Below are 20,983 nucleotides of genomic sequence, written 5' to 3' on the forward strand. Positions count from 1 at the left end.
TGCATGGGAGCTAGTGGTGCAGGCCTTGCGTGATTCTTTTGTGGACGACGAGGATGGGGAGAACTAAGCCGGTGGACAACACGGGGCGAACACGGAAATGCTATATTCAGCACTGTGGTGGTTCCATCTAACTCGACAGGACGAGGCGTACGCCCAGCAGTTGCCAGGGGGGGGGGCCTTGGGGGGGACTGGTTCATGGGGGTTCGGGGTGGGACGGAAGCCACTGGATGGTAGCCGCCTGGGTGCCTTGACTCTACTAGGATGGTTGGTACAGTGTGGAGTATGAAAGGGCTGGAGGGAGCAGCCAGGCGAGATAGAACGATAGCACCTAGGGCAGGCCCCGTTATGAGCGATGTCACTGCTTTACCTCTGGGATGGCTGACGGAGATGTTGTTGTGGGTGGGGGGGATAAAAGCGGATACGTACAACGACTTTTCGACCATGGTCCCCATGGGACGTGCACCGTGCTTTTCCTATTGAATGTAATAACATGCCGCCCGGCCCCCGGGATGCGGGCTGAATGGCTGTGTACAGTTTGGACCTCTTAGTGGACGAGGGGATGTCACGAGTGCACTGGTTGATTGATTGTATCCTGTGATTTCTAATTCTGCAATAAAAATATATTTGAAAAAAAAAAAAAAAGACCCAATAAAATGTAATCTAGAGAGAACTCGTAGCCGATAAAGTCCATGAAAAATATATGTAGCGTTCAGCGGGTATAAATCACATATGTCTTTAATGCCATATGGCTGTTGACAGCGTTCCGACCCAACGTGAATAAGTGGGTCATCATCAGGACCAGGGAATATTCTGCTGAGCACAGGTAGAAGACAGTGTCACTGAATGAATAAGGACAAAGAAGTCATCCAAACCAGATTCAGAGAAAAAGTTTTATAACTAGGATATCTTGGTCATGTCAGAAAGAACTACATGCAACTCAAAACATATTGCCAGTAACTTGGAAAAAATTAATTATAAAAGTAGAGAGAGTAGCGTACAAAAGGTGGGTGGTGAACACATGGCAAAAGTTCACACATAATGTTACACCAAAAACAAACTCTGAAGAGGATCACTGTTATTTGTATAAACCTGAAAGGAAGAGTAAATAACAGTAAAGACCCATTCACTGAGTGAGGTAATATACATGTAATAGTAGGCGGATAGAATAACTTACATATCTGGCCAATGTGGGAAGAGATTTAATATCCAAGTTGGCAGTGGAATCAATGTTTGCAAAAAAGCAAGCACCAGGAAAGGCTGAGTAATTCATGTAGGCGCTCAAGAGTTTTATTAATTAGCGCTTCAGAGTATGAAGAGCAGCGTGTTACAGGCAGGGATCCTTCATGGTCTAGGGCAACAATAGCCGGGGTGGAAGCACACGGGCAAAGTGAGCAGTCAAGAGGTAATATGGCGTGACTCAGCACGACAAAGAATGGCATTGTATAAAGAGGAAGGGTGTTGATCCCATAGAAGCTCCTAGAAGCGCACACAAGTGAAGCAAGGTAACCGGAAAAGAAGAGAATTATTGTCAGAGTGTGAATAAATTAAGGTGTGAAAATGAATCAATAGAGGAAATTAATCGGACCAAGCGCTACACTGGATGATCTTGGGTATTGGTTCAGTTCTAGAACATAGTAAACAAGCATTTGCAATGCAATAGGTATCGCAATTGCGAGATGTTGTGCTATTGGCATTGTAAATGACAATGCCTTTTATTTTTGTGTTTAAAAAACCTGCAATAATAAATAGCATTATCATTTACAATACCAATAGGTGAACGTTTCTAAAATGCGAGACCTATTGCATTGCAAATGCTTGTTTTTATTGCTTTCGTCAGCACTTGGGAGAGAGCTTCAAACTTATTGAAATTGCCAATGCATGTTTACCTGCCGACCGCCCGTTCTTTACCACGCTGCTAAGAGAGGCTAAGAGCTGAAGATTCTATTTTGAATTAAACAAGCTTTGCCAAAGGCATCTGCTTCAGTTTTGACAGGTTAACAGGCGCTACGGACTCCTGTGCTCCTTGAGCTGTCACTGGTCCTCACCTCACCTGACACGAGCAGAAGGCGCGTACGTATTCCTCCTGAGAGACACAGTACATAAACGGGACGATCGGTGAAATGCGCCTCAGGTGAAGACCAGGGAGCGTCCGCAAGTAGGTGGGGGCGAGGAACGAAGAAAACAAATGACATGTGCAGGACTTGTTTCATTTTTACGAGATTCTGGAAGAATAACCCAGGTTATAATTTTAGACGACCCGTTCTGAGTCACACATTCCTGTGTGGTATGCTCAAATAGTGTTATTTATTCAAGTCAGCTTAAACCGGCTCTCCAGTTATGAGGATACTTCAGCTGGGCTCTAAGGACGAGTAATCCCTTCAGGCTGCCTCCGTCCCTAGAGCACTCACGCCCGCCCTTTGCAGATTACTGTTTAAGGGTAATCATTAAGTGCCAACGTGCCACCAAAAGTGGTGTCAGGCTGCTTTAATTCTGACATCATCAAAAAAGGGTCCCAGTGGTTTATCTAGGAGGAGAAGAGGTGGGCATTGCAAGACAGCAAATTAATAAAACGAACCAAGCCAGAGAACAACCAAAGCACAAACCAAGCCCTCAGAAGATTTGGTATGTAAATCACACAACAAATGTCATATAAAAATATAACAACTCTTTACATTAAAAAAAACATTATCATTTGGAAATATTTCAATATATATACATTAGAGTGCTGTGCTGCTGTCCTTCTTATGACACCCCCGGAGCTTTCGCCTGAAGCCACTATGGAAGTACTGCCAATCAAATTGAAACTGCTATGCGCCAGACATGCAGAGTAAGACTTTGTTCCCTGCACTGCGCACACGCGCATCAGCCGTTTTAAGCCTCATGCAGTTTCATTTTCTCAATGTGCCCTTGCAGTTTTCTGTAGAATTTACTTACTTACGTGACATCTCTCAGCTCAACTATCAGGACGCACGTGTGATAACTCCAAGGTAAATGCTTCATCCGGGCAGTGACCGGCTTGCGAGAAATTTCACCCAGATACAGCTGGAGGAGTTGGGTGCGACCGGCAGGTGAGTGATTCTGTGTGCGCGTGCTGGGCAGATGGGAAGAGCGGCTGAGCACGGTAATAGCGGCTGGCTGGTTGGTATGGGGCGGGGGTCCTGTTATGATGTCCTCGCGTGCTCAGCTCGGGATGTCCTCGATTCCCAATGAGTCGGGAGCACTGGCGCCAGTGGTACGCGCGTGGCGTCGGGCTGTCCAGGCGAGCGTGGTGGGATCGCGCAATGCCGTGAGTGTGCACATATGGTGTCCGGCCGCCAGTCAACAAAGATGGCATCGGGCTGTCCAGGTGAGCGCGGTGGGAGCATGCATCGGCAGCGAACAGACGGCGTGAGTGTGCACATGGGCTGTCCGGGGGAAAGTGCACATATCCTGGCCCCCTTAGCGACAGCGCAGAGAACAGACAGCGTGAGCGTGCACATGACCTGTACGGGGGAAAGTGCACATCTCCTGTCCCCCTTCCGAGCCCAAGTCGGCAACAATAGAACTCGCTAGCGACAGTGCTGCGCGCTGCGGGCGTCGCTAGGCGAGACCTAAAAAAAGAACTAGAGGAATTGCAGAGCTAGGGAACCAGATCCTACAAAGTGACAGGTTATTTGATGCCAAAAGAGCACCAGAGGAGTTAGAAAAGACTTTAGCAGACTTTAATGCTATAAAACAGAATATGAAAATTATTAAAATGCAAATAACCCTTACAAACAAGTTCTTCTATGCACAGCCTCCTCACATTGAACGATATGGATCCTGGGATTGATTTAAAAACCAAAGCATTGTCAATTGTTCAGAGTCCTTTGCTGGCTCTACTGACTAATTGGATCCCTTAGAGGAATCCAGTCCTGTCAACTCAGCAAGTGCCCAGTCCACAATTAATTTATATCAGCAATCAGAAAAGGGGTATGGCAGAGGAAGAGGCAAACCAGGGGCAACTGTCTTAATAAACATACAGGCAAGAAATAAACTTGTTGTATATATTATACACACTAAATAATATGCATATTTCACCATGCATCCCTCTTGACCAGACACAAGTCACCACATTGCATGATGCATCAGATTTAAAGCGGAATACCATCCCTCTATGTTTAATCCGTCCAGCCATGTTCTGTCCGCCAAAGAAATACTACTTAGCAAAGGCCTTTCTTCCGTCCCCACTGAATGAAGTGATTATTTTCACCCTACAGGAAGCTCTCTTTCTTTCAGCTGTATAAGACTCAAGATCTTCTTTGCAGATCAACAGGATGAGTACACTACCAGTGTCACTACCCTTTGCCACCTGTCCATGTTTAGACCACAATCTGGAGTATCCCTTCAGAAAACCTAATCTTTGAAAATTTTTATTTTGAATTTGTCCCATTCAACCTGACTAAGGAGAAGGAGTATTCCTTAAGAATCTTAAGGGCTGAATTAGAGTTTGGAAGACCGTATACTCCATTGCAAATGCGACTAAGTACCCGATCCTCCAAACTGATGGTCCTCCCACCACGTTTAGAGTGGAGTGCACCATCAGTATTCTGTTGATGGAATACTTCCTCCAATGGCCCAACAGAGTAGGGCCATTGGAGGAAGAACTTTACACCGTCCAGCATATTTAAAGTGGACAGTGTAGCTTTTTTTTCCTGTCTGTTACCACCTGGGAAAATCTCCCAGGGTGGGGTCATTATGTTTTTTATTTTTCAAAAACAAACGTGGGAGTTTTGAAACACAATAAACTTTTGAAAAGGGTGCTGGTCATTCCTAATGGTTGATGGTACCATCTATGAAATGTCTCATACATTGATAGGAACGGCCATGACAGCAGTTCCAGTCAATGTACAAGCTGTCCACAGGGCCGCCACACAACTCAAAAGAATAGTAACAAAACATAGTAATCAAACCTGTAGACGAAGCAAGTGGAATTATTATAATGAATCAAAATTATTGCCATAAGATTTTTGATTCCCCACCTTGTGAACATTCCCCCGGTGTCAGAGTGGATCCGGAATTTCAAAAGCAGTACTCCTGCATGCCGGTAGGTAGAGTATATAAGCATCACATAGACACGCAGACATCAGTTCCTTTCTTTCCACGCCTTTAGGCACAGATCTGGACTAATCCTCTCCTACTTAAGCAGTCTTTTTGACCAAAATTCTCTTTTTCACCAGTGTGCAAGGAAAATATGTCCTCTCAAAACAAAACGGTTCAAACTTTGTAGGGACTGTCGCGAACATATGTCTGTGACAGACACCCACCAGGTATGCCTGTGGTGTTGGGCCTCAACTCCAGGACCTGTCACAGCTTTGCCCGGATGAACGTGAAGGACATTTGGAACTACAAGTCAAAACTCTATGTTGACAAATATCTGATAAGTCGAAGAAAAAGCATGACACGTCAAAGCGGTAATCTGCACCTACCCACCACTCTCGAACTCCAGAGAGAGCACTGGAGCATCAACATGGCTCTTGTCTCACTCCAGAATTCCTGAAGAGACAATTCATAGTTTGGTCCCGATGCATCCTAAATTTCGAGGTCCTTCAGCGACGTCACAGAAAATAGTGGCCTTTAGGGAGGCCATGATGCACATATTTAGCAAGGTTCCAGCTCCCTTTTGTGTGCTTCGGGCCTCACTGATCTGCAGAGGCATCTAGTGAGGGTCCTACTAGCAGTCTGTGCCTCTTGAACCAGCTTCAAGCTCTGCACTATCTTCAGTGCCAACTTCAGTTCTGGCGTCACCCCCTGCGCAGGTTACCTTCACATTGATGCTTCCGTGGGAAGAGGATCTGCTACCTATAGTGGTTTCTGACCCCAAGCTAGCCTCACCTCGACCAAGGCTGCACTCCGACTCACCGGAGCACAGCCATAGGGCAATCCTTCTGACCCCTATACCTTGCCTTTACCATGCAACAAAGCTCATATTTACATCAGCTCTGTTGCTTAGATTCTGACAAAAATGACTATGATGAGGGGGAAAAATGTGTCCTTCAATACGATGAGAACAATTGGTAGGCTGTGTTACAGATTGTCAGAGTTCTGGAGACCTCCCCAGACAGTGAACTTCTCTCCCACAGTCCTGCCACAGAAGAGAGTGCTTCTTTTCTATAGTTGTTTTATGGGCTGTGGAGGTCACTGACCTGCAGCTTCCTACAATGGAGGTCAAATTAGCATTCTGACAGAGGTTCTTCAGGCTGGCTAAGTGCCTACTGAACCTCTCTTGACATTTAACTAGGCCATAGAGGATATCCACTTGGGCAAAGCTATGCTCTCGGCCCCAGTAAACAGACTTCTTGACCCAACACCATATGCCAGAGTCTGGCGGTCCAGGTGTCCTCCAGCAGTGTCAACCCTGATGCCTTTTCTGCGACACCTCCTGATCGTGAGTCTAAACACTTTGAGACCTTTGGGAAGACCATGTTCTCTTCTGCTAGTCTTACTTTACGCTCCATCAATGGCAGCTACCTCTTGGGCTATTACAGTCCTGCTTTATGGCATGCTGTTGGTCAAACCCTTCTGGCAGTCCCGGAGGACCTACGGGCATCTTTAGCCCAAACCACACAAGCCCAGTATGTGGCAAGATTCATTATTAGGTTTGGCCTTGATACTACTGACTGCTTGAGTCAGGCAGTGAGCACAAGCTTACTGCTTTGGTGCCACACCATGGTGACGTCTAAGGACTACTCTGGGGATGTCAATGCATTTTTAATGGATGCTCCTTTTAACAGCTCTCGCCTCTTTGGGAGAAAGCGATTAGGCCTAGGAATGCTTTAAGGGAATTTATGCCACAGCACATTTCCTCTGGCTATCCACCCCTACCAAGCATGTTCCTCAACAATTTCCCACTTTTATGTAGTTACACCAGGGTGTTCAAATACTACCAATACCAGACACTCTTGCAGGCACAATAACGTTTGAATTGAATTGAATTGAATTGACATTTGTAGAGAGAATGGCTACCAGAAGGCCTCCCAGCGCTTAGGAACAGAACCTACACAAGTGATCATTAAACAGCCGGGAACAGATAGTCGTCTTCAAGACGAATGTGGTTTGGAAGAAGATTCCAGCTTTTCGATGCGATGTAGGAGAATCGTTGTCCCCCCGCTCCTAGACCTATAAATCCTCGGGACTGCTGACAGGCGCCAACTCTTTCAGCGACTGGGAGCCAATGGAGAGAAGCTACTGATGATCGCACAGATTTCCTGTAGGGGGTCTGATGAAGGAGGCGAGCTGCACAGTTTTGCACTGTTTGTAGCTTCTTTATCGTTGAGCCAGGGGATCCTAGATAAAGAGCGTTTGCGTAATCTAGGCGTGAGAGAATCAGAGCTTGAACCAGCAGTCTCCTGGCATTGAAAAACAGCAGGGGGAGGATTTTCCTAATCATCTTCAGTATTCCGTAACAGATACCTGCTACCTTCCAGGATTGCTCCTACATGTCTAGATTGTGATCTAACCAGACGTCAAGGCTTTTGATTTGTTCTGTTGATGGGGGCATACTATCCAGACACTTGGCCATAAGGAGCTGGGGCCTAGGGGGGAAGGTTTGCCCAGGAACATCAGGTCAGTTTTTGCTCTATTCAGTTTTAGATACGAGCCTTCCATCCATGCAGACACTTTTTCCAGACAGCCGGCCAGATTATTTGTCCCATTCTCCGATTGATTTAGGGAAACAATCAATTGGGTATCAACCGCATAGGTGACGATCTGTATGCCAAAGGGTTTGACGATCTCGGCCAGAGGGCTCATATAGATATCAAAGAGGGTGGGGCTCAGGGATGAGCCCTGAGGGACCCCACAACTCAGCGGCATACTTTTAGAGATAGAGTTATCCTCAAAGACTTGAAATGATCGGTCGTCTAAGAAGGACTCCAACCACTTTAGTGCAGTTCCAGATACTCTTACTTCTCTAATGCTAGAGATCAGCAGTTGATGATTGACAGTGTTGAATGCCATGCTCAGGTCGAGGAGGACAATTGCTGCCGAGCCCCCAACATCCAGAATTTTCCTCGCTTCCTCAACAACCACCACCAGGGCTGTCTCTGTTCCCTGCTTGGGGTCTGAAGCTGGTTTGTGAGGGATGGAAGAAGTGTTTTTCCTCCAAAAAGGTGGACAGAATGTATTTGACATGCTTTTCTGCAATTTTTGCGATCCCTGGTAGAAGTGAGATCGGCCAGTAGTTAGCAACTATTTCAGGGTCCAAGTATTGTTTTTTAAGCAGTGCTCTGACCATGGCCCGTTTCCATAGAGAAGAAACGGTCCCGGAGGCAAGTGAAAGGTTAATGAGGTCCAGCATGGTAGGAGCAACTGTCTCAAAAGCTTGGTTCAGAACGGTGGGGGGGGGGGGCAATGTCTCTAGGGGAACCTGATTTCAGTTTATTAGAATAGATTTTTAAACGTTTCCTGTCCAGCGGGGGAAAGACCACCTGTGGTGGGTCGTTCAGAGGGGCTGCGGCCGGCGGAAATGCTGAGTAAATTACTTGGATTTTTTTTTTTTAAGCATTCTGCCCGATTATTGCAGCGTCCTAAAATTTCATCAGCTGGCAGAGCTGGGGAAGGGGGAGTAAGAAGAGATTTGGCAATTTTAAAAATTTCACACGGAGAATTAGAGGTTGAGGTAATCCTTGTAGCATAATACGAGGATTGGGCCATTCTGATTTCTGACTTGTATGTTTTAGTAGCCTCCCTGTAATCACTCTTCTTCTCATTGGAGAGGTCTTTCCTCCAGTGCCACTCCAATTGTTTGCATTTTTGTTTTAGCTCTCTGAGCTTGGGCGTGTACCATGCAATCCTCTTAGAACCCTGCTTATTGGTTGTCCATTTTTTAGGAGCTACCAGGTCCAGGGAGGATTCGAGCCATTGATTAACCTTGTTGTTAAAAGATTCTGGATCAGCCTCAAACACAGGTCGGGTGTTCCTGAGAGTAAGGACTCAGTAGGAAGCTTGGCCCAGTTACGGCTCAACTTCTTTACCGGTTCCAATGGCGGATCACTAGTCGAAGGGGGCCATGAGAAGGGTATCATATAGTGATCCGACCAAGGCAGCGGGATAGGCTTTTCAACCATCAGATTGTTAATGTTGGAGAAAATGGGGTCGAGTAAATGACCTTTTTGATCCATGGGACTGGTCACTTTCAGGTTGAGTAGGAGAGCAACCAAGCTGTCAGTAATTTCCTCCACAATAGGTGAGGAGAGATCATCGAAATGGACATTCAAGTCACCCAATATGGAAAAGTTGGGGAGGAAGCCGACTGATTTGGCTATTATCTTGTGTAAGTCTCTGTTGAAGTGCCCAATGGCTCAAGGGGGACGGTAGATTAAGACCCCGGAGAAGGTGCAAGTGTGAGAGAAGCTGATAGGGAAAGAGAGACTTTCACAAAGGGGAATCTTTACTAATGAGACTTGGGGGTCTAGTTCAAAAGTACAATGGGGGCATATACTACTTGCAAAGGGCGGCCCCATACTGTGATAGCATACCTGCAACCCAGTCCCTCTGAAGGCATGCAGCTGGGCTACTGAATAGAAACGCGATTTTCTTGTGGGAGGACAAGGAGTTCTGGCCCCTGGGCACGGATGGGCGCAGACGGGCTTGCCTTGGGCGCACATTCGGCACGGTCACATTATCCCCCCCGTTTTCAATCAAGGGCGAGCGTGAGGACTGTGGCAGCTAGAGCGCTAACCTCCTTGTCAATTCCCCTAAATGTCCGCCCCTTCCCGGAGCATTGAACACAGCTCCTTCCCGGATTAAACAGGTGCAAATGGCCGATAGTTTAAAACATTCAGGTAAGAACACTTTTAAAACTTATGTGCAAAATCGCGATCAAATTCTCAAGAAATCTCTGTGCAGCAGCCGAGAATCGGGCTGCTAGCATTCAGTGTTGGGCTCTGTTCCGCTCAGCCAGGTTTGTGGCCGAAGCCACAGCTTCCGGGGCAAAGTTCAGGGAATCAGGGATGTGTAGCTCAGACCCACCCCTCCAGCAACTACAAATGGAAAGCCACTTGACACCCACCGACCCTGTAGAAAGCAGAATCAGTAATTTCTTCCAATGGTGGCAAGCCAGCTCTTTGGACACGTAGGTCCTCCAAATTGTACTACAGGGCTACACCCTCCAATTATTTTTTAGCTGCACCTTCCACCTCGTGAGCACGGCTAATAGAGGAGACATGTTATTTTTGCCTCAGGAGGTGCTGACCCTTTTGGTCAAAAGTGCCATGAAAAGGATTCCAGCCCTCAGGGTGTTACTCCCGCTATGTTGCTGTGCCTAAGAAGGACAGAGGCCTTTGTCCTAGTTTAAATCTCTACCCTCTCAATGCCTTTCTTAGAAGGACAAATTCAAGATGCTTGGGTTGGCCCGGGTTTTGTATGGCCTGGATCCCCCAGACTGGATCGTAGCATTGGACCAGCAGGACATGTATTTCCATATTCCGGTCCTGTAGGTCCACAGGATTTATCTGCAGTTCATAGGGGTCCAGGAGTATTTCCAGTTTGCAGTGCTCTCCTTTCGGCTTACCACTGCCTCTCAGATGCACGCTAAAGGTAATTTAGTAGTCACAGCGCACCTTTGATAGGCGGATTTACCAGTGTTCCCACTCCTCTGTGGTTGTCTGTTTAAAGTAGGCTCACCCCAGGAAGTCGTAGACCACTTCTAGACGACAGTGATTATCCTAACATCATTGGGGTTTACTATTAACGTGTTGAAGTCACACCTGACTCCTTCACAGATGCTCCTGTTCAGCGAAGCCATCCTGGATACAGTGCAGTTTCATGCCTTTCACAGTGTAGAGTCCAGGACATTCAGGACATTCAGGCTATGATGCTGATCTTTCAGTCTATCGTGGATCTCAGTCAGGATGGCATTGAGGCTGTTGTGGCTATTTACCTCCTGCAACCTACTTGTCAACCATGCAAATGGCACAAAAGGGACTTTGCAGAAGGACCTGAAGCCCAAGTAGGAACAGCACCAGGGGAACCTATCTGATTCTTTCAAGGTTTCGGAGGAGACTGCAAAATATCTGTAGTAGTGGCTGCTTGGCTGTGATTGAGCCAGTGTTTGACTCCTCTTCTTACCCCTCCCAGAGCTGTAGATGGTGACGGATGCATCACTACTGCATTTTGGAGTCCACCTGTGAGTGGTGGTGCTCAGAGGACTCTTTTCTCTGATGAAATCCCACCTGCACATAATTTTGTTGGTGTAGCAGGTGATCCGCTTGGTGTTAAAGGCCTTCCTACCATCCATCAAGGGAGGGAGGGAGGTATAGTACAGATTCTCACAGACAACACTAATGCCATGCAGTACTGCAACAAGTAGGGCCGAGTGGTGCATTGGGTCCTGTGCCAGGATGCTCTGTGCCTCTTGAAGTGGCTGACTCACCGGGGCTTTTTCTGGTAATGAACCATTTGTCAGGATCTCTTAATGTTTGGGCGGCCGACCTCACTTGCCGACGTCTAGCAGATCAAGAATGGCAGTTATACCTGGACATGGCACAGGGCATTTTTAGCAATGGGGAGAACCCTGCCTTCATTTTTTTTGCCATTACCGAGAACATGTAGTGTCTGCATTTTTGCGCTCTAGAGTTCCCAAAAAGACTTACTCATGGAGACACATTCTGCCTACAGTGGAACTCGAGACTCATGTATGCCTTTCTGCCTCTACCCTGCTTGGCTCCAGTACTGAAGAAGATGTAGGCTAACTAGGCCCAAGTCATGAAGACTGAGCAGCAGCAACTAATCTCAAGCAATCTCCCTTCTGAAGATGTTATTTTGGCAGCCAGATGCTCATCTTTGAAATTGATATACACTGAGCGTTGGGGACAAGTTTGTGGCTTGAAGTGGCACCCGTCAGCTTGACCTGCTACAAGCTAAGGTGCCTGAAGTGTTGTTGTTAGTTTTGATGTTGGCTAAGCAAGAACTTACAGTGGCTACTGTTAAGACGTTCCGTTCTCGCGTCGGCCACTACCTCGCGGGTGCTGCGAACGACTGTTGGCAGACGCAGTGCAGCCCAGCCCACTCTGTAGAACGCCCGCACCCGCCGCGCGGTAAACGGGTCAAAGGCTTATCTGTCAGCTCTTTTGAGGTTGCGGAATCAGCACTCTTTATTTTAATCACCTGTTGTGATGAGATGTCCTAAAACTTTACTGCATTTGTTTCCGCTGAAGCCTTTTGTGATGCCACATTGGGACTTGAATTTGGTTCACAGTTTTCTAACGTGCATCCCATTTGAACTGATGCACAGTTATCTACTATGTCTCTTGACCCTGAAAATGGTATTTCCGGTTACGATAACGTTTGCTTGTCAAGTGAGTGAGCTGTAGGCACTTTCGGACCAGCCGCCATTTACAACATTGTTTCCAGAAAAGCTGGTGTTAACAACTTGAGCTGCATTTATGTCAATGGCATTTTCACCTATCTATGTAGACAAGACTATCACCCTTCCTACTTACTTTGCCCCACCTTATGCTTCAGAAGAGGAGGAGAGACACCCTTGTGTAGACCCCAAGAGGGTCCTCAGTTGGTACACTGATCGTACCTAGGACCATCAGGTGGAAAATCAATTCTGTGGGTTTCTCTTGAGCAAAGAAGATGTGGCGCAGCAGCCAGAGAGTCTGACTCCGGAGCGTGGGGCTTATGGTTCGATCCCCAGCGGCAGCTCAGCTCAGCAGCATGTGACTCTGGGCAATAGCTCACTTAATCTCCCCAAAAAACCCCAGTGCCTTGTAACCTTAATGGGTTATATGTTTGCGCTTTACAAGTAGGAATTATTATTATTATTAAGAAGGGCAAGGCCTTATAGGAAGGAACCATCTGTAGGTGGATTGTCATCTGTATAAAAATCTGCTACGCCCTAGCTAAGACACACACAAGGAGATCATGGACCGATCGCTGAAACTTTTCAAACACTCACCCCCAGTCACAGATCTGGGTTGAATCCATTATCGTTCTTTAGCTCACTTCACCACCTCAGTTCAGACCCAGCTATATGCAAATCAGGCTTGACCCTGTGCCTCATGGGAACAGTCCAGCCCGAACTGCCAAGCCAGGTCTTCCCTAAAGCGGAAACAAGCATCCTGGGACCGGTTTCGGGATAACACCCTTCATCAGCAAGGCTAGCTTGAATCCCGTGGCAAAGTGAGCAAGGGACCCACGTCTGGGTATACCCTGCCAACTTAGGGCGAACAAAGCAAACACAAGGAGATGATGGACGGAGCGCTGAAACTTGTCAAACACTATCCCCCAGTCACAGATCTGGGTTGAATCCATCATCGTTCTTTAGCTCATTTCGCCACCTCAGTTCAGACCCAGCTATATGCAAATCAGTCTTGACCGTGTGCCTCATGAGAAGTTCAAGTTCAAGTTCGGACATTTATATAGCGCACTACTCACCCATAGGGTCTCAAGGCGCTTGGGGAAGGGGTTCATTATTTGTCGAATAGCCAGGTTTTAAGTTCTTTTCTGAAGGAGATGTGGTTTTGAGTAAGGCGGAGGTGGGTGGGGAGTGAGTTCCAGGTCTTGGCAGCTAGGAAGGAGAAGGATCTGCCACCCATGGTGGATTTTCGGATGCGCGGGACTGCGGCGAGGGCTTGATTTGACGATCTTAGTTGGCGGGTGGGTGTGTAGAAGGACAGTCGAGTGTTGAGGCATTCGGGTCCTAGATTGTAGAGTGCCTTGTGTGCGTGGGTGAGAAGACGGAACGTAATTCTCTTGTTGACGGGAAGCCAGTGGAGGTCTTTTAGGTGTCCGGTGATGTGATCTTGGCGAGGGATGTCCAATATGAGTCTCGCTGATGCGTTTTGGATGCGTTGGAGTTTTTTCTGTAATTTTGCTGTGATTCCGGCGTATAGTGTGTTACCATAATCCAGTCGACTCGTGATCAGTGCGTGGGTGACAGTCTTTCTATTCTCAAGGGGATCCAGCGGAAGATCTTTTTGAGAATGCGAAGTACGTTGAAGCAGGAGGATGAGACTGCGTTGACTTGTCTGGACATCGAGAGAGAGGAGTCTAGGATGAAGCCAAGGTTACGTGCGTGGTCTGTGGGTGTGGGTGCTGTGCCCAGGGCGGAAGGCCACCAAGAGTCGTCCCAGGCAGAGGGGGAAGATCCTAGAATGAGCACCTCCGTTTTGTCTGAGTTGAGTTTTAGGCGGCTATGTTTCATCCATTCGGCTACTACTTTCATGCCTTCGTGAAGATTGGTTTTGGCGGTGTTAGGGTCTTTGGTGAGGGAAAGGATTAACTGGGTGTCGTCGGCGTAAGAGATGATGTTGAGGTTGTGTTGGCGCGCGATGGATGCGAGTGGGCTCATGTAAACGTTGAAGAGGGTGGGACTGAGTGATGATCCTTGTGGTACTCCACAGATGACTTCAGTGGCCTCTGAGTTGAATGGGGGAAGTCGGACTCTTTGAGTTCTCCCGGCGAGGAATGAGATGCTCCAGCTCAAGGCTTTTCCTTGTATGCCGATGTTGCTGAGGCGTTGTATAAGGGTGCTGTGGCAGACTTGTGTCGAAAGCGGCGGAGAGGTCGAGTAGAATGAGGGCTGCTGTTTCTCCGTTATCCAGTAGTGTTCGGATGTCGTCTGTCGCTGCAATGAGGGCGGTTTCGGTGCTGTGTTTGGCTCGAAATCCGGATTGAGAGGGATCGAGGGAGTTGTTGGATTCAAGGAAGGCGGCGAGCTGGCTGTTGACAGCTTTCTCAATAACTTTGGCGGGGAAAGGGAGGAGGGATATGGGTCGGTAGTTTTTAAGTTCAGAGGGGTCTGCTGTGGGTTTTTTCAAGAGGGCGCTGAGTTCGGCGTGTTTCCAGCTTTCTGGGAAGGTGGCAGAGTTTAACGAGCAGTTGATGACATCACGGAGATGGGGTGCGATGATGGAGTCAGCTTTGTTAAAGATGTGGTGGGGGCAGGGGTCGGTTGGTGAGCCAGAGTGGATTGAGTTCATTAGGCGGATGGTGTCTTCAGTAGTGAATGGGTTCCAGGTGCTGAGGTTGTTAGTTGGCGGTGTGGAATCTGAGGGGGGTGGGGAGGGTTGATCGCTGGGAGTGTTCTTGAAGCTGTTGTGAATGTCGGCAATTTTGTTGTAGAAGAAGGAGGATAACGCATCGCAGAGGTCTTGGGAGGGAGTGATGTCGTTAGATGCTGCGGTGGGGTTGGTGAATTCCTTGACGATGTTGAAAAGTTCCTTGCTGTTGTGGATGTTGTTGTCTAGACGATCCTTGAATGCTGATTTCCTGGCGGATCGAATCAGTTGGTGGTGTTTGCGGGTGGCTGCCTTGAGGGTGGCCATGTTGTCGGTGGTTGTGTTTTTTCTCCATGTTTTCTCCAGGGTGCGGCATAGCTTCTTGGATTTTTTAAGGTCATCATTGAACCAGGGAGCCTTTTTGCTGCCTGATTTGATCTGGTGCTTATTCAGGGGTGCTAGTTCGTCGGCACTGTGGGTGATCCATTGCTTGAAATTGGTGGCCGCTTGATTTGGGTCCAATGAGGGGGTGGGAGGGTTTTGGTTGAGTGATGTGAGGAGTTGGTCGGAGGTGATTTTGTTCCAGTTTCTCCGAGGAATACGTTGTGGGTGGTTGTGGGTCATGGTGGTTTTGTAGCTGAAGTGAACACAACTGTGGTCCGTCCAATGGAGAGCTGTGGTGCGATCGAAGGAAATGTGCTTGCTGGAGGTGAAGATAGGGTCGAGCGTTTGTCCGGCTAAATGGGTGGGGGTGTTAACAAGTTGTTTGAGTCCAGCCCGAACTGCCAAGCCAGGTCTTCCCTGAACCGGAAACAAGCATCCTGGGACAGGTTTCAGGGTGACTTCCTTCATCAGCCAGGCTAGCGTGAATCCAGTGGCAAAGTGAGCAAGGGACCCACGTCTGGGCATACCCTGCCAACTTAGGGCGAACAAAGCAAACACAAGGAGATAATGGACAGAGCGCTGAAACTTTTCAAACACTCACCCCAGTCACAGATCTTGGTTGAATCCATCATCGTTCTTTAGCTCACTTCGCCACCACAGTTCAGACCCAGCTATATGCAAATCAGTCTTGACCCTGTGCCTCATGGGAACAGTCTAGCCCGAACTGCTAAGCCAGGTCTTCCCTGAACCAGAAACTAGCATCCTGGGTCCGGTTTCTGGGTAACACCCTTCACCAGCCAGGCTAGCTTGAATCCAGTGGCAAAGTGAGCAAGGGATCCACGTCTGGGCATACCCTGCCAACTTAGGGCGAACAAAGGAAACACAAGGAGATGATGAACGGAGCGCTGAAACTTTTCAAACACTCACTTCAGTCACAGATCTGGGTTGAATCCATCATCGTTCTTTATCTCACTTCGCCACCTCAGTTCAGACCCAGCTATATGCAAATCAGTCTTGACCCTGTGCCTCATGGGAACAGTCCAGCCCGAACTGCCAAGCCAGGTCTTCCCTGAACCAGAAAAAAGCATCCTGGGGCCGGTTTCTGCGTAACACCCTTCATCAGCCAGGCCAGCTTGAATCCAGTGGAACAGTGAGCAAGGGACACACATCTGGGTATACCCTGCCAACTTAGGGCGAACAAAGAAAACACAAGGAGATGATGGTCCCGTGCTCTCCATGCCACTGGAGTCAAGCTATCCTGGCTGATGAAGGCTGAAAGCCCGGAACCAGTCCTAGGATGCTTGTTTCCAGTCCATGGAGGACCTGGCCTGGCAGTTCAGTCTGGACTGTTCTCATTGGGTGCAGGGTCAAGACTGATTTGCATATGGCTGGCTCCATACTGGAATGGCATGGTGAGAAAAAAAGCGATGGATTTAGGCCCAGATCTCTGTACTGGGTTGAATGTATGACATTGTTCTGCATTCTGTTCATCAATTGTTCTTTTTGCATTTGTCACCCCGAGTGGGACGGGTATGCCCAGACATGGGTCCCGTGCCCTCCATGCCACTGGAATCAAGTATTCCCGACTGATGAGGGCTGAAAGCCCGAAACCGGTCCTAGGATGCTTGTTTCCAGTCCAGGGAAGACCTGAACTGTTCCCATTGGGTGCAGGGTCAAGACTGATTTTCATATGGCTGGATCCAAACTGGAATGGCATGGTGTGCAAAAAAACTATGGATTTAGGCCCAGATCTCTGTACTGGGGTGAATGTATGACATTGTTCTGCATTCTGTCCATCAATTGTTCTTTTTGCACGCCCTAGCTAAGAAAAAGCCACCTGAAGGATTAAGGCCTAATTCCACTCGAGCCAAGGCTGCTACTACTGCGCTAACAGACGAAGTGCCTGTTCTGGATATCTGTCAGGCTGCTACCTGGGTATAAGTGCACACATTCACAAAGCACTATCACCTTGACTGTCAGGTCTGTATGGGTGGGAATTTTGTCCATTCGGTCCTGCAGGACTTTTGGTCTTTGAACAGACCCACCACCTTCTTTGGTATCTATTCACAAGGTGAGGAAGATCTAGAGAGTTTCCTCTCATGGCAAGAACTTGAGATGGTCACACCAGTTTCCGAATGGACTCTGCTTCTGAGGGTGCGGGAAAGCCTTGGAAAGAAACTGACCTAGTGCCCTAGTTTGCTCATATATGTGGCCCCTCTCATCACTTTCGGAGTGGAAGGATGTTGGTGCGCCAACTACCGGCATGCAGGAGGATTGCTTTTGAGTTTCTGGATCCAGCTAGACGCCTGTTCCCTAAGTGAGGAATCTGCAGTAGGATAGAGTATCCAATCAGAAAGAGCATTATCAAAGGTGAGAAACTTGTTAGCTGAGTCCATCTGTTTATGTGTCGGAGCAATTGCTGGAAAGTTTCCCCATCCCGTCTCGTGCCTGGGGGAATATAAAAGATGAGGAAACTGCGGTTTAAATAGTGTCCACCAGAAAGGGTATTACAGAAGGTATGTAACTTGTTCTTTCCATCCTGATTAATGTTCATTTTACAGACTATAATCCTAAAAAATGAGAGCCAAACAAGCATATGGCTGGACCAGTATATTTCACTTCTACTAATAACTAATCTGAAATTATTCCCTCCCTATTCAAAGTGCATTAGTTTGAAGTTTTCACAAGGTTAAGATGTTTATATTTTAAGTAATATTATGCTAAGAACAGGCAATTCTGTATTATCCATGCTTTTATATCATGAAAAAAAATAGCAAATTACTAAAGCAACTTGATTCAACTTTAATCAATTTTTGAGGTTTAAATTCCCGAATTAATTAAAATTTAGGAAGCAGAATGAAAAAGAATAGGTCAGGACACCTGGATTCCTAGTGATTGAACTACTGTCCTGCTCGCTATAAGTTGGCAACCATTATCCGACTATCCCTTCAGGCTTAAGTAGGTCACGTCTTGGGTCCTAGTGTAGTGTAGACTTTTGAAACTGGTTGCCAGATGCTGGTGACATAGGGAGTGTGGGCTGGGGCTGCTTTTCACAGTGGCGCGTGTTAGTTGCTTCTTTCAAAATGTAATGCTATGCTATTTTTTGAGCGGTACAAAAGGGGGTGGTGATGGACGGAGCATCTGAACCAATCAAACATTCACACCCAGTCAACAGATCTGGGTTTAATCCATCAAGGTCTTTAGCTATTTTTTGAGACATGCAAGGGGCATTTTTAGCCTGGCTAACTTGTTTGAAAGCAGGGTTCATAACACGTTGTGAAGGAGTGTATTGGCTAGAATGACCTCAGTCATGATAAGGTATTTGTATTGTTCCAGTTCTGACTTAGACATCTTTAGCAGGTGATGTGGGATACCTATAATACTGAAATCCATGCGTGGTGAAGTATTCACCCTCACTTGACTATTTCATGATTTGTACGCAGTATTACGAGCAATCTTGAAAGATATTACAATCTTTCAACTTTCTGAAGTGTTTTGTACGGCAGCCGACCAAAGCCAATATATATGCTTTACCAAATTGTCCTCTTTTTAAACAGTTTATTTAAATGTGGTGCTCGGTTATGATAACAATCTTTAAAACAAACATTTTAATGAAGTAAAAACCGTGTGTTAAATAATTTGCTTTTGTCCTGACTGATATATATTCTTTTCTCTTCCAGGTGTGTGTTTCTATGAACATTTTATGCTGAAGAATCTGTGTGGCTGTGCAGTGTGTCATAGGTGTATTTATCACAATGTAAATTATTAATAAATATATAAACTATTTTTAAAGCAAGAGTTGCTGTGCATTTAATTACATTTACCAGACAATAGCGTATTCCACAAGTGTATGCACACTTATTTACTTTTTTCTCTACTGACACGTTAAAGCAAAACCTTTTATAAAGTGTTTGAAACTTTTTGCCCCCTTTGGTTTGAATTTCATTGTGATAATTAATGCATCATCTCCAGTATGGGATCACAATTATTATTATATTTTTGTATTATTGTGGCATCACTTACCTGTGCTGGGGGGACGAGGGGAGTCCCTTTCCGCTGCCGCCACCGCCAGGGGTCATCACAGTCTTGAGACAGCGCCGCCGCCCCGGGACTGCAAATCCCGGCTGCCTTAGCGGCGGCGCTGATTGGCCACGCACCGCAAGCGCCAGGAGGCGCCTACAAACAGCGCTCTGCTTGGCGGAGCAGGGGGGCATCACTTACCTGTGCTGGGGGGACGAGGGGAGTCCCTTTCCGCTGCCGCCACCGCCAGGAGTCATCACAGTCTTGAGACAGCGCCGCCGCCCCGGGACTGCAAATCCCGGCTGCCTTAGCGGCGGCGCTGATTGGCCACGCACCGCAAGCGCCAGGAGGCGCCTACAAACAGCGCTCTGCTTGGCGGAGCAGGGGGGCATCACTTACCTGTGCTGGGGGGACGAGGGGAGTCCCTTTCCGCTGCCGCCACCGCCAGGAGTCATCACAGTCTTGAGACAGCGCCGCCGCCCCGGGACTGCAAATCCCGGCTGCCTTAGCGGCGGCGCTGATTGGCCACGCACCGCAAGCGCCAGGAGGCGCCTACAAACAGCGCTCTGCTTGGCGGAGCAGGGGGGCATCACTTACCTGTGCTGGGGGGACGAGGGGAGTCCCTTTCCGCTGCCGCCACCGCCAGGAGTCATCACAGTCTTGAGACAGCGCCGCCGCCCCGGGACTGCAAATCCCGGCTGCCTTAGCGGCGGCGCTGATTGGCCACGCACCGCAAGCGCCAGGAGGCGCCTACAAACAGCGCTCTGCTTCGCTTCGCGGGACGCGAGCGGGACGCCGAGCGAAGCCCGGGCAAAGGGCGGGCCCTCTGTGGCCCTCAGAGGCCAGAGGAGGACGGGACGGGCCACTACACTTGGTATTTACTACAGGAGGAGGTACAGTCAGATGCTAACCTTTCCCCCTCTATTGCTTTGATCTGTACATTGTTGCCCTCGGTATCCTGTCTCCCAACCACGATGTCAATCTGGGAAGAATTGAATGCCATGTGCGGTACAAACTATGCCCAGGATTTATTAACTCCCCCTATAGTGGTCAGAGACAATGAACAAGTAAATTTCACACCTCCCGCATCCCCCGAACCAACTTTCTGCAGCCCCCATTTATCCGCCCCAAACCCTGTCTCACTAACTTCGGATAAAGCGGAGACTCGATCAAATGACCCCGTATCCCCCCTTCATTTGACCCTGCTGGCCCAAATTGAACGAATGTTAAACAGTGCTCTATCACCACTGGTCGTAAAAATTAATGATCTGGGGGAGAGGCTGACCAGGATTGAAAACACTGTAATAAGGTCCCTCCCACCAAATGCCAACACCATGATATCCACATGCTCTACCCTTACTAACATCCATGAAAGGCCTATGAACAATGCTTCCAGCATACTTCCCACTTGTGACCCCCCTCCTATACCACCCACTCTAAGTGGTCGCAACGCTCCTCTTAATCCAAAACATACCCCTCACAGACTCCTGGAAAGAAGGCATCAAATGGACCTACCCCCGGAAGCCACGCCATACGTTACCGTGCTTTCTGGGGTCCCTGAACTCACCCCGGGTAAACGTGAACTACAGCAGGACCTAATGAATAAAGCCATT

The 20,983-nt window shown here is 47.9% G+C and overlaps 1 protein-coding gene across 2 annotated transcripts in view; it reads left to right on the top strand.

The window, feature by feature from the left end:
* Nucleotides 1-19,142, top strand: part of IFT88 (intraflagellar transport 88) — a 473,307-nt gene extending 454,165 nt beyond the window's left edge. For both annotated transcript variants that reach the window (XM_078657075.1, XM_078657076.1), the window contains one exon: nucleotides 19,031-19,142. The gene's annotated coding sequence lies outside the window, so the exon portion shown is untranslated. The remainder of the gene's footprint in view (nucleotides 1-19,030) is intronic.
* The last annotated feature ends 1,841 nt before the right edge of the window (nucleotides 19,143-20,983 follow it).

This window comes from Lissotriton helveticus, chromosome 8 (genome assembly GCF_964261635.1).
Source record: "Lissotriton helveticus chromosome 8, aLisHel1.1, whole genome shotgun sequence".
Lineage (NCBI taxonomy): Eukaryota > Metazoa > Chordata > Amphibia > Caudata > Salamandridae > Lissotriton > Lissotriton helveticus.